A 14,409-nucleotide genomic window follows, 5' to 3' on the forward strand; every position below is an offset into this window, starting at 1 on the left:
GACTTTTGGTCAACTTGTTCCTTCATTCCTGTGTTGCATTTCTCTGGATTATTTCTGCTCTCTTAAAAGTCCCATCCCAAATTCCCCCCAAGCACAGAAACCAGATTGTAAACCAGATGGTAACATTTAACAAAATTTTACTGAAGCCTTAGGGGGAGCAAAAGGGAATGACAGTGCAGAGGGCTATCTCCCTCCTTGGGCTCCATTGGGCTGCATCGCTGGAACCACCAGTTCCCTTTCCACAACAGAACTGTTTGTCTCTATCTCCCTTCCCTACGTTAGTTAAGATCCTCACCCCCATCCCAGTCTCCTCTGGGGTCCAGCAAGAGGGGGCCGAGGTAGGTGTGGGTGGGGGGAGGAAGACTTTCGGTCTCTGCTTCCCATGATCTGCAGACATGCTAACTCAACCCAAAGTGAAGACATAGCCTTAGCACCATCGTGAAGAGCAGCTGAATTCCTCACTGCTCCCAAGATGCCATTTCAGCAAAGAATGTTTTGCCTTATGGCTGTGAAACCGAAAGTCCCATGAAAGGATTTGTCTTAAATTTGGACGTAATTTGCCCTCAAAGTTATATACGAGTCTCCCCTTGTTGAAACAGAACGTCACTCGTTTTTAAAACTGAACCCTATCTGGTCACTCTTTGTCATCAATAATGGGGTTTGCCTTTATAATTTGGAGGTTATCAAACACAGCAGCCGGGAAAGACTGTAGTGCCTCAACTACTCTCTGTCTTTGTGGTCTGTCCTTTCACACCTAAGTCTTCCCAAGGGGGCCATCCTGTATGTGTGCCCCTGTGCTCCAGATATGTCTCTTTACATGATGCTACCCTGCTGGGTCCAGGGTCCCAGGAGGAATGAACAGTTTTCGATCAAGCTGGTGACACAAACTAAAGAAAAGGCCTTTGAGCGTTGCTGGAGCAGCATGTATGGTCTAAGGAGAAACAATACAAGAAGTGAAACTGTCTGTGACAAAAGGAAGGACAATGTAACAGAGTTTGGCCCACATTGAAAGAAGAGTGCCAGGGCAGAGCTCTTGACAGCACCCCAAAGCCAGCATCTTTTTAGCCTCTTCTTTGTGTTGTTGTATTGTGTTATGCTCACAGGGGACCTGGCCTTGGTTTTCCTCTAGGGTAAAGTATGCGTTTTTCCTTTTTAAAACCTTTCAGATTCTTTGTCCTGATGTGTCTTAATCTATACTTCTCAAACTAGGGCATACTCTTCCCTTCCCCGGGGATATGTAGCAGTGTGCTAGAGGTGCGGGAAATCACAGAACACTGCACACATCCATGGCATGTGGATTTAACTAAAAAATGGCTGGGGTGCCATTTTGAATTTTTGTACTTTTTCACAAGGCAAAGTCGGCAACCTCCTGCTTTTCCCTTTCATATAATTTCATGGTTTTTTCATGACAGCTTGGAGATTTTTTTAAATGTTTAATCAAAGTAATGCATTTGAACATAGTTTTAAAATCAAATCATACAAAAAGCTTCTCATGAAAAATCATAATGCCCTGCCCTATTCCACCCCCTCCCCAGACTAGCTGTCCAGATGTAGTGACTTATAACTCTTTATAACTCTTGCAGTTGTTTTTTCTTCTAGCTCCCTCCACGTGTCTAAATAATATGTTTAAACAGTTATCTATTGATCCATAAATTTCAGACATTCTCTGTTGATTTTGAATTATGATGGATGTCAGTTTGGCTCCTTTATTCCACCAATCTGTATGGCCCCCTCCAGCTATTTCACAAGTTTTAGTTAAATAATTGGTGTTGTAAAATAGATATTTGCTGTTTGTTGGCAACCTAACCTCCATTCTCTTTCCTCTTTTAACTGTACCTTGATTTCCATTTGGGTACCCACTGTTCCCCTACACAGTCACCACTTTCCTTGGAAACTGACATGATCTCTGGCTACAGGGTTGGGCCCTGATTGGCTAAACCCCATCCCCCAAGCTACAGTGATTGATCAAGGGAAGGCATGTAACCCAATATTGACCAATGAGATGCTTTCTGGAGGAAACTGGGATAGAATTTCCTTGTTTTTCTGCAGAAGCCCCTAGGGAAGTATTCTCTCCCTGATGGACTGAACCCTAGACACTCCTAGAAGGTACTGGAAGCTACCTTGCACCCATGAGGAAAGCCGGTATTACTTTGAATAGATATTGCCAAGGGGAATGATGGAAATTAAAAATTTTGGAGAACCCCTGGATCAAGTCTCATCTGGAGCCTAAACTACTTTCTAAGTTGCCAATCATGTGAGCAAAATACTGTAATTCCCTTTAAGGCTTAAGCCCCTTTGAGTTTTCACTTACTTGCAAAGGAAAGACTGCTCACCAATGTAAGGGTTTGCAACAGTATGATCACACAGCAAATTATTTGTGGTTTCACTGCAGAGCTGAGCAGTGTACAATTACATATCCTTTCATGTACAGGCTTTTGGGTAGTTTCTAAAAATTATTTCACTTGCAAAATGTTCCATATGCGTATTCTTAATTCTTTCCACATACGCATCTCCACCCTCCTCCTCCACTCCCCGCTGGTGGTCCTCTCTGCTGTCAGCCTGTACCTTCCTTCTCTTCAGTGCTTTCCTGAATTGAATCCCTTATTTCCTGGATGCCATGACATCTCCTCTTTTGGATTACTCAGGATTTGCTGGGACACTTTCTCAATGTTTTCTATGAAAGAGTTTTAAGCAGGCAAGCTGTCTGTGGCTAGGTGAAGATGTCTTCATTCTGCCCTCACACTGGACTGATAGCCTGGCAAGGTATAAAACTCCTGGTTGAAAAGTATATTCCATAAAGTTTTTGACGCTATTGTTCAGCTGCTTTCTGGTACCCAACGTTGCTACTGAGAAGTCTGATGTCATTCTGATCCTAGTCCTTTGCATATGAATTCTTTTGTATTGTTTTATATTTGGAAGCTTTTAGGGAATCTCCTAATCCCAGGAACCTCTCTATAATGTGCCTTAACTTGGATCTTCCTTCTCTCATTCTGATGTGTCCTCTTTAGGAGGTGGGCCTTTTTAATCAGGAGGCTGGCATCCTTCATTTGAGAAAATTTTTTCATACAGCTTTTCCTCTGTTTCCTTCCCTGTTTCTTCTCTTCTTTTTTCCTGGAAACTTCTTAGTCAGAGGTGAGATTTTTAGAGTTTATTCTTTATGTTTCTTCTCACCATCCTCATATTTTCCAAACCTTTACTTTTTGTTCTGCTTTTTGTCTTATTTCTTTGACTTGGTCTTCCACCCATTTTTACTTGAACTATCATTTTATTTCAATGAGATCTTTATAGTATCTTGTCCTTGTTTTAGAGATGCAATACCTTCTCATTGCTCTCTGAGAATATTTATTAGAACTGGGTTGGTGGCAGTTTTGGAAGTTTTCTTCTGTTTGCTATATTATCTCTGCTTCTCCCAGATTGCTTTATTCAGTTTTGCTTTTTTACTTTGGTTTCTCTCTTTCAGGATGAAGGCTTTCCTCATTTGTCTGGTGACATTTGATTGTCTGTGTTTAAAAACTGACTGAAAATTCAGAGACCTGGCAAGATTCATGCACAGCAGGCTTATATTAAGATGATGAGGAAGGAAGTTAGCCATTGCATTGGTGGATTCCCCAAATCAGTGCATGGAGGTCTTTTCTCCAGGGCAATTCAGTTTCTCCGGAGAAAATACTTCTTCTTTCCTACCTTGTTGGGGATTAAGCTGGTCTGCACACTAAGCAGAGAGAGGTAAGGCTGATGGTAGAATTATTTCACCTGTAGACATTCAGTTAATTTTGCTGAACCTCAGTTCCAAATTTCTTGGGTTTAATTTCTCCAAATAGTCTTTGGAGACTTCTGTGTACTGGCATTATGTACACAGAAGTGGGAAATAGGGCTTGGGGAGAGGATTCAATGATTTATTCCACATTGAATCCTCAACAAATCCTCCAGTTTGTAATTCCACCCCTCACCCCTAGCCTGCTCAGTAACCAGTGCCTCTTCATCCTGGGCCATCCAGAATTCCATAGGATGGGTCAGCTCACTTCCCATTCACATCCCACTCTGCACACACTGGATACTGAGGCCTTTTGTGTTATGTAGATAGTGACTAGAAAATAAGTACTTTTTATTTTTCCAGGAGCCCAGTTGTATTAACAATATAGTTAGGGACTTCCCTGGCGGTCTAGTGGTTAAGACTTCACTTTCCAATGCAGGGGGTGCAGGTTCAGTCCCTGGCTGGGGAGCTGGGATCCCACATGCCTCACAGCCAAGAAACATAAAACAGAAACAATATTGTAACAAATTCAATAAAGACTTTAAAAATGGTCCACATCTATCTATCTATCTATCTATCTATCTATCTATCTATCTATCTATATATATATATAGTTAAAATAATATTAGGGTTAGATATTGCTAAGTGATCAGGGAAAGGGCAAAGACCATAGAAAGCACTGTTAACACTGACATCACTGGACCACATGCTAGCCCAGGATACCAGAGAAAGGAAAACTATAGGGTGGAATCTGCTCAAAGGTCACAGAAAAATGCATACCTAGATGTTTTAAAGTAAATTTGTCATCTTTTCTTTTTAACCTTTAACATATAAAAGTTAATTATACAGATCATTTAACTTCCTAACAAAAATATACTCTGTTAAATATTTTATTTTCAAGATGTGGGAATATGCTTATTTCAATATCCTGCTATAATGAATTCCCAGGGAACCCCCAAATTCTGGATCATATGGCTTTGGTTTCGTTCTTCTTATATCATTTCATAACACAATGATTTAAAAGTTATATCTTCAAATGGGATCATGGATCAAAACAGGAAAGCTGGGGCATTAGTTTGAAATTAGTGAAATATTCCAGCCAGATAATGAGGAAAATTCAGAACTCCAAAGCATCAAGGGTTGTGGTAACTTTGTTCTAACCGCTGAAGTTCCCCACGAAGATTTGAGGATTATCAAGATGTTACCACAATGTAGTAGCAATTGGGGGGAAAGTGCAGGATGGCTTAAAGCTATTTTAAACTTGAGTTTTATTGTTGTGAACTGCAACTGAGCCTAAAGTTTAGCATCTCTGTTTCAGGAAAACCTGGAGCAATAGCTGTGTGAAACCATCACTCTTGAAGTGACATTTTAAATCCAACGTACAACCTATTAAGAAAGCTAAATTTAAAATTAGTGACAATACCAAACACCAAATGCTGATGAGGATTTCTCATACATTGCTAGTGGGAATATAAAATGTCACAGCCATCCTGGGAAATAGTTTGGCAACCTCTTAAAGCACTAAACATACACTTACCATTTGACCCAGCAATCACACTCCTGGGCATTTAGCTCAGAGAAATGAGACTCATGTCCACATAAAAACCTGTACTTGATTGTTCACAGCAGATTTTTTGTAAAAGCCAAAGACTGGACACCACCAAAATGTCCTACAATCAGCTAATGGTTAAACAAACATCTACACCATGGAATACTACTCAGCAATCCCCAAGAAAGAGACTGTCAACACACACAACACCCTGGATGCATCTTGAGAGCATTATGCCGAGTGAGAAGAAAAGCCAGTCACAAAAGGTCACATACTGTATGATTCCATTTATACATAATTCTCAAATCACAAAATTACAGAGGAAGTCAGATTAGTGGTTGCTAGGGGTTAGGGAGGGGGAGAGGTGTAGGCAGGACAGTGGATAGGACAAGAAAAGGAGAGCACAGAGGATCTTTGTGGTGATGGAACAGTTCTGTATCATGATTGCAGCTGTGGTTATATGAATAATAATAAAATTGTATAGAACTAAATATACACACATAAGTGAGGCCATGTAAAACTGGTAAACTCTCAATAAGGTCTGTGGATTGTAACAATGGTTTTGTTACAATGGTTTTCTGGTCTTGATATTGAACTGTATATAGTTACATATGACCATGTCTTTGAAAGAACCTGGATGAGGGATACAGGGGATCTCTATATGTTATTTTTGCAATTTCCTATGAATCTATTGTTTATTTTTTTATTTATTTTTATTGTAGTGTAGTTGATTTACGATGCTGTGCCAATCTCTGCTGTACAGCAAAGTGACTCAGTTATACACATATATGCATTCTTTTCCATTATGGTTTATCCCAGGAGATTGGATATAGTTTCCTGTGCTCTACAGTAGGACTTTGTTGTTTATTTGTTGTTTACCCATTCTAAATGTTATAGTTTGCGTCTACCTACCCCAAACTCCCAGTCCATCCCTCTCCTTCCACAAAGCTTTTTTTTTTTTTTTCCACACTGCATGGCTTGTGGGATCTTAGTTCCCCAACCAGGGATTGAACCAGGGGCCTCAGCAGTGAAAGTGCCAAGTCCTAACCACTGGACCACCAGGGAATTCCCTAAATCTATAACTATTTCAACTAATCCTCACTGAGTTAGAGAAAACAGAAGGTCTGTAGTGGCCCACATTAAGCAAGAGCCCATCAATACATGGCACAGTCACCAGTCAAACATGCTACAAAAAGAAGGCTTAGGAGAGAGAGGAGAAACTGAGGGAGGAGGCAGAAAAGAGGAAGGTAGAGGAAAAGACAAAAATGATGGTAAAATATTAAATATCCTGACAAAGTAAGCAGAAGTCAGACAAAGACTTCAACATGGAAAAAGTATAACTCAAAAAAATAAAAGCATATTCCCATCAGTGGTGAGTGTTACAGATCTTAATTAGAGTAAGAATTAATAAGATAAGAGCTCAAAGATGAGACAAAATAGCAGATTTGGATAAAAAGGGAAAATGAGGAGCTGGGGGGAAAAAATCAAGAACCAAAACAACAACATATGAAATCTAACAAATAAATTAGAAAGAAGAAGGAATGGGGCTTAAAATTTAATTAATAACATGAAGAAAAAAATCATCCCAGGACAATAAGAGAAGAAAAACAAAAAGTTTAGAGCAAAAATGCACCAAAAGACGAACGATTTTGTCCATGACATAAAGAACCCAACACAGGTAAGATAGAGCTAACTCAGAGATATAATACAGAAAAAAATCCCTGAAATAAAAGAACTAAATTTTCAGATTGAAAATGCATATCATATACTAGGGGGAAAAACTGTTACAGAATATACAAACAGAGACACAATCTAGTTAAATTATTGAACTTCATAGGTGAATAAGTAACTCTTTAGGCTTTCAGAGAGATAAAACAAGTCACCTCCAACTGCTCATAGCAACTTCAATGCCAAAAAAAAAATGGAGAAGTAGCTAAAAAAGAAAAATCTGAGGGAAAGAATGTAAGCATAAGAATATTATACCCAGCCAAATTATCATTCAACTATAAAGACAATCAGCTGACATTCTCTAACATGAGGAAACTCAGGGAGTATAGTACCTCTGAATCCTTCCTGAAAAAATACTCTGTTGAAATTCAAGAACACAAGAAGGGATCAAAATACAGAGTATGGAGATGGCAACTTTGAAAAAGCCCCATGGTGAGCACCAAATTCACATAAATATTGAACAATAACGTAAATGGTCCATAATGTCTACTTTATAAATCTGGACAAAGAAAAAATAGTAAAACAATTAAAATCAAGGGGTGAGGGAAGAGGTTGAGAGAAAGTGTGAGGTGCTGATTATCTTATCTAAAATGTGATAAGACTTCTGTCCACAAAATTTTAAAAACAGGATTATGTAAGTAAGATCTACATAATGGCTCCCATCTTTTAAAGATTTCCATATATTTCTTAATCTAAAAGGCACTTTAGGAAATTGTATATCTCAGAGTAAGGAAATATTTATCTGAAGCTTAGCATGTCCTCAGTTTCCCTTCAGTTTTTTTTCTGTTGAATTAAAATAAAATTAATTTTAATTTTTTATTTTATAATAATATGTACAATATAATCCCATTTCTATAAAATTATTTCTATCAACCCACTTTTTCTGTCTCTCATATGCAGAGAGAGATAGTTGGAATAGTATCTAAAGTATTAACACTACTTATTTCTGGCTAGTAGGATTTGAGATGATTAGTTGCTCTTTTAAAAAAAAACTTTTCTATAGTGCTTCAACTTTTAAATGAGGGTATATTACTTTTATGAAATGACAAACTTACTTAAAATAATAATAAATTCACACAGGTACATTTTAAATAATAATTGACAGATTTTTTTTGCAACTTGAAAAAAGAGAAAAGGGACACTCTGGTGAAAAAGCAAAATCAATCAAGCAAATTTAAAAAGTGTCTAAAGCCTCCTTCAAGGTCAGTTTAAAAATCACCTTGGGTGCATGCTCCGGCAGCACATATGCTGAAATTGGAACAATACAGAGAAAATTAGCATGGCCCCTGTGCAAGATGACACACAAATTCATGCAGCGTTCCATACTTTTGGTGCAGTTGCTGTGAAAGACAGTATGGTAGTTCCTCAAAAAAAAAAAAATAGAATTATCATATGATCCAGCAATTCCACTTCTGAGTACATAAACAAAAGAATTCAAAGCAAAGTCTCGAAGAGATAGTTGTACATCCTTGTCTATAACAGCATTATTCACAATAGACAAAGGTGGAAGAAACCCAAGTGTCCACTGATGGATGAATGGATAAACACAATGTGGTATATACATATGATGGAATGTTATTCAGACTTAAAAAGGAACTCAGTAAAAAGGAAGGAAATCTTTTCACATGCTATAACATGGATGAACCTTGAAGACATGCTAAGTGAAATAAGCCAGTTTCAAAAGGACAAATAATGCATGGTTTCACTCATATGAGGTACCTGGAGTAGTCAAATTCATAGACACAGAAATTAGAATGGTGGTTATTAGGGGCTGGGAGGACAGAGGGATTGAGATTTATTGTTTAATTGGGTATAGATTTTCAGTTAGGGAAGATGAAAAATTTTTGGAGATGGAGGATGATGATGGTTGCACAACAATGTGAATGTACTTAATGCCATGAAATGTACACTTAAAAGAAGGCTAAAATGGTAAATTTTATGTTATGTGTATCACATTTTTGTTAAAATCACCCTGAAAGGAAAAGCCCACGTAATTAGGAAGGGGGAGAGAAGATGAGGGACTGTAGATATGACTGAAGGTTTTGTGTCAAAAGAGGCAGCCAAGCTAGAAAAAATGCCCTTACAGACTGAACTGTAAAATAATACATTTTATTTTTTATAATATTTATTTAACTACTTTATTTATTTATTTGGTTGTGCAGGTTCTTAGTTGCGGCAGGTGGGCTCCTTAGTTGCGGCTTGCCAGCTCCTTAGTTGCAGCATACATGTGGGATCTAGTTCCCTGACCAGGGATGGAACCCAGGCCTGCTGCATTGGGAGTGCAGAGTCTTAACCACTGCACCACCAGGGAAGTCCCAAATAATGCATTTTAATGTGTTCAAAAAGGCATGTTTGAACAGCCAGTCAGGAGACCAAGATGAAGTGGGTTCTTTAACTTACAATATGTGACTGAACAGATGTTGATGTTTAGGGCATTTTATTGGTCTTTGTTCACAATGTTTATAATGATGATGCCTATAAGATGTTCAATGCAAATTTCCTGACGTGAAGTAACTGGTTAAGAAAATTTTAACAAGATAATATGAGCTTCTGAGCAAACCACGGTATCGGCTGGAGAAAGTGAACAGATGGAGGTAAGATTCTGCACAACTGCAGAAGTGGCAGAAGCGGGCTCAGACACATCCTGAATGAGGCAGAACCATTGCCTCAATTTTGGTAGTGCTTCCCCTCGAAGGGTCTGCCTCTTGATTCCCTTAGTGTTCTCAGTGGGGAAGCAAAATGGGTAAATTTTGTAATAAGGAGTGGTTTGAATACTTATCTTGTGGAGAGTGCCTTGAAAAGTTTGTCCTAACTCACGAACATATGCCAGTTTTGCAAGGAGAGCTGATGGTCAGTGTTTATGAGACATCAAAACCTAGTGTGTGCATGCCGCAACTACTGAGCCCACGCAGCACAACTACGGAAGCCCGCATGCTCTAGGGCCCGCGTGCTGTAACTACTGAGCCCACATGCTACAACTACTGAAGACCACACGCCTGGAGCCCATGATCTGCAACAAGAGAAGCCACTGCAATGAGAAACCCACGCACTGCAACAGAGAGTAGCCCCCGCTCGCCGCAACTAGAGAAAGCCTGCACACAGCAGTGAAGACCCAATGCAGCCAAAAAAAAAAAAAAAAAACCTATTGTGAAAACATCAATGAGTTGAGTGAATTTGTTTTTCCCCCTTCATGATAAAGTGACTTGCAAAACCAGCTTATTGAGCAAGTTTCTTTTTTCAAGGTTGAACCTACTCAATCAAAATCTGTAAGGCCAAACTATGGAGGTACTCTATTAATAATCACACCAAGGCCTGGAACTAATTATGGGGATGCTCAGAACTTCAGGCAAACTGGCTCTCCAAGTTGCTGACATAGGTTTAGGGCAAAGTAATCAAAATGTCCCAACATCTGCAAAAAAGCTTGATCTGATTTTTTCTTCCTTTCTTCGGTCATTGTCTTAGTGAGATTGGACTTCTGCTTCCAGAAAGATGCTGTAGACATACTTTTCCCTATCCCTCCTGCTTAGTATAGCTGAAACCCTGGACATTATATGCAAAACAAATATAAGACTCTGAAAGGTTGAGAGAAGATGACAAGCTGGCTAGGGACTTCAGGACCCAAGGAATGACTCAGGTGAATTCCCTGGATTTTCTTTTTGCCTCATATAACCCACTGGGTGTTGGAGAAGCTGGCAGCCTGGGAATGTCAATGGGTGAAGATAAAAGAAACCTTGAGAAAAGTCTGCTCTCTTTAGACAAAGGATCAAGAAAGGTCAGCCTAGCAAGACAGAAAACTTCTAGAGAATAACGGCTCTACTCCAACCAAACATCAAAGAAAAAGCTTAGCCCCATTCCCACACCCACCAGCAAAGGATGAGTGGGGAGACTAGACTTTCATCCTCATCAGGTGATAATGAGGGGTTCAACTCTCTCCTATCCCCCTCTGGGTGGTGTCAGAAAAGGTCAAGTGGGGAACTGGAACCTTCACCCCCACGAAGTGGTAATGAGGCTTCTCTATGCTGTGTCAGTGGAGATAACATGGGCAGCCTGGACTTCTGCCCCCACCCAGCTGTATCAAGCTGCTCCTCCACCTTCCTGCAGAGTTGGTGTCAGAGAGACCTAGTGAAGAGTCAAAACTTTCACCACCATCCAGAATTAATGAGGCCTCTCTACCACCACCATGACCATCACCACCACCACCACATCATGTTAGTGGAGGCCACATGGGGAGCAGAAACGAGGCACTTCTACCTCTTCCAGCTGAGGTGGTATCAGTAAAGACCTTTTGGGGAGCCTGAACTCCCACCCCCACACCATGGTAACAAGTAGTCCTTTCCCCACTATGATGTCAATGTATGTTGAATGGGGAACCTGAACTTTCATCCCCACCTGACAGTAACAATATAGTACTCTCTTTCCCTCACTAGAGCTGTGTCAGATGAAGCCAGCTAAAATAGATCATTGAAATAAGATCCAGACTCTCATAACAACCTACCCAAAATGTCCACGTTTCAATTAAAAAATCACTCATCATACCAAGAACCAGGAAAATTTCAACTTGAATGAGAAAGATAATCAACAGATGCCAACACTGAGATAACAGATGTTAGAATCATCTGACAAGGATTTTATAGCAGCCATCATCATAACAATGTTTCAACAAACAATTAAAAACACATTTGAAACAAATTTTGTAAAAAAAACAAAACACTCAGCAAGTAAATAGAACATATAAAGGAGAACAAAATGGACATTTTACAATAACTAAAATTTTTAAATTCAGTGGATTGGCATAATAATGGAACTGAGAGAACAGAGGAAAGAACCAGTGAACTTGCAAAACAATAGAAATTACCAGATCTGAACAACAGAGAAAATAGACCAAATATAAATAAATAAATAAGGAACATAAGTTCAGGGTACTGTGGAACTTTAGTAAAAGATATAACTTTCATGTTATCAGAGTCCTAGAAGGAGAAGGAAAAGTAGGTGGGCTGAAAAAAAATATTCAAAGAAACAATGACTGAAATTTCCTGAATTAGGCAAAAGACACAAACGTATAAATTTAAGAAGCTGCAACCTCAAACAGGAAAAACCCAAAGAAATCCACACCAAGATACATTATGGTCAAATTTTTGTAAGCTAAAGAAAAAAAAAAAAAGTCTTGAAACCAAGAAAAGAAAAACCTTATCTACAGGGGGGAAAAAATTTGAATGACAGTGATTTCTCATCAGAAACCATGGAGGCCAGAAGAAAATGGCACAATTTTTCATAGTGCTGAAAGAAAAGAGATATCAAACTAGGAACCTACATCCAGAAAAAATATCCTTCAGAAATGAAGAAGATATCAAGATATTATCAGATGAAAGAAAACTAAGAAAATCTGTAGTCAACAGATATACCCTTAAAAAATGACTTGGAGATTAGACAATAAGGAAATACAGAAATGAAACAATAATGTATCTTGGAACATCGGGGGGAAAAAGAACAATGAAAAGAGTAAAAATATGACGTTCTTTTTCCTGAATTTTCTAAGTTACATTTGATGGTGAAGTGAAAGTTGTACAGTGCGAATCACCTAACGCAGAGAAAATTTTTAAGACAATTGTATTATATATGGGGGAGAGTGGAGGGATACAAAGAGAATTATCACTCTCTATGCATCACTCAAACTGACAAACGTTGACACCAGTGGACTGTGATAAGTTATATATACATAATGTGATACGTAGAGCCACCACTTTAAAAAAATTATACAAAGATATACACTCAAAATAGCATAGATGATTCAAAATTAATTCTTAAAAATGTTCAAGTAACACACAGGAGAGCAGGAAAAAGAAAACAAGGAAACAAAAAAACAAGAGAAAACGAACAGAAAACAAAAATAAATAAATAAAATGGCAGACTTAAGCCCTAACATATTAATAATAATATTAACTATAAATTATCTAAATATACCAAGTAAAAGATGGAGATTAGCAAGAATGGGTTAAAAAAATGATCCAACTATATGATATCTATAGGAAATTTGCTTCAAAAATAACAGTATAGGACTTCCCCGGTGGCGCAGTGGTTGAGAGTCCACCTGCCGATGCAGGGGACATGGGTTCGTGCCCCAGTCCAGGAAGATCCCACATGCCGTGGAGCGGCTGGGCCCGTGAGCCATGGCTGCTGCGCCTGCACGTCCGGAGCCTGTGCTCTGCAGCGGGAGAGGCCACAGCAGTGAGAGGCCCGCGTACCACAAAAAAAAAAAAAACTGGAAACAACCGAAATGTCCTACAATCAGAGAATGATTAAACAAAATGGTACGTCTATACCATGAAATATTATGCTAAAAAGGAACAAATTATTGATACATGCAACAACTTGGATGGATCTCAAGGACATTATCTAAGTGAAAAGAGCCAATCTCAAAAGTCTCATACTGGAAGATTCCATTTATATAATGTTATTGCAATTACAAAATTATAAAGAAGGAGGATAGGTCAGTGATTGCCAGAGGGTAGAGACGGTCACAAGCAGGGCATGATTATAAAGGGGTAGCATGATTGAGATCTTTGTGGTGATGGAATAGTTCTGTATCTTGATTGTGGTAGTGGTTACACAAAGCTACACGTGATAAAAATTACATTGAACTATATACACACTCTCTATCAATGTCAATATCCTGCTTTTGATATTTACATAAGGTGTAAACAATGGGGGAAACTGGGTGAAGGGTTCACTAGACCTCGCTCTACCATCCTTGCAACTTCCTGTGAATCTTAACTATTCAAAATAAAAAGGGTTTTTTAACATAAATAATACTGATAGTGGATCTAAGACCTTTTCAGACTGCTGTAAGAGTCTAGTAAATTGACCTCTTTACAAGATACACCCGTGGACATTTCCATGCATGGCAACCTGAAAATCCTGCCCATGCCACTTCTTTGGCAAAATTCTAGGCATCTTTCTTCAGTACTTATGCCAACATAGCTCATAAAGCACTAAAAAACATAAACTGTTGCCATTTGTGTCCCTGTGTCTAGGCAAGCCTGAGTGCACATTGTGAGACCAAGGCACAGAAAATAAATTGCCTGGATCCTTAAATTGATGGAGAGTGTCGATTCATTATCTGTGACATCTATTGGTGGCATCACAAATACAGTACCACTAATACAATTGTAATCTGCTGCCTATATTCTTAAATTGAAAGAAATGCTAAATTTCTGCTCCAGGTTATTTAAAATAAATATTTTTTTTCCGACCAAGTTCACAGGGTCCCTGAATTCTTTCCCCAAGTTAAGAATACCTGAGTATTCTTTCAACTGCCTTCCCACAAGTTTTGATTTGTTCCAATTTTTCATTCCTGTTCAATTCAAAATATTTTTCTATTTCC

At 38.7% G+C, this 14,409-nt stretch overlaps 1 non-coding gene across 1 annotated transcript; it reads left to right on the forward strand.

Moving 5' to 3' along the window:
- Positions 1 to 8,252: 8,252 nt before the first annotated feature.
- Positions 8,253 to 8,358, forward strand: LOC132416159 (U6 spliceosomal RNA). Its single transcript, XR_009517479.1, has one exon. It is a non-coding gene; the product is annotated as a U6 spliceosomal RNA (small nuclear RNA).
- Positions 8,359 to 14,409: the final 6,051 nt, after the last annotated feature.

Source organism: Delphinus delphis, chromosome 1, assembly GCF_949987515.2.
Source record: "Delphinus delphis chromosome 1, mDelDel1.2, whole genome shotgun sequence".
Taxonomy (NCBI): Eukaryota; Metazoa; Chordata; class Mammalia; order Artiodactyla; family Delphinidae; genus Delphinus; species Delphinus delphis.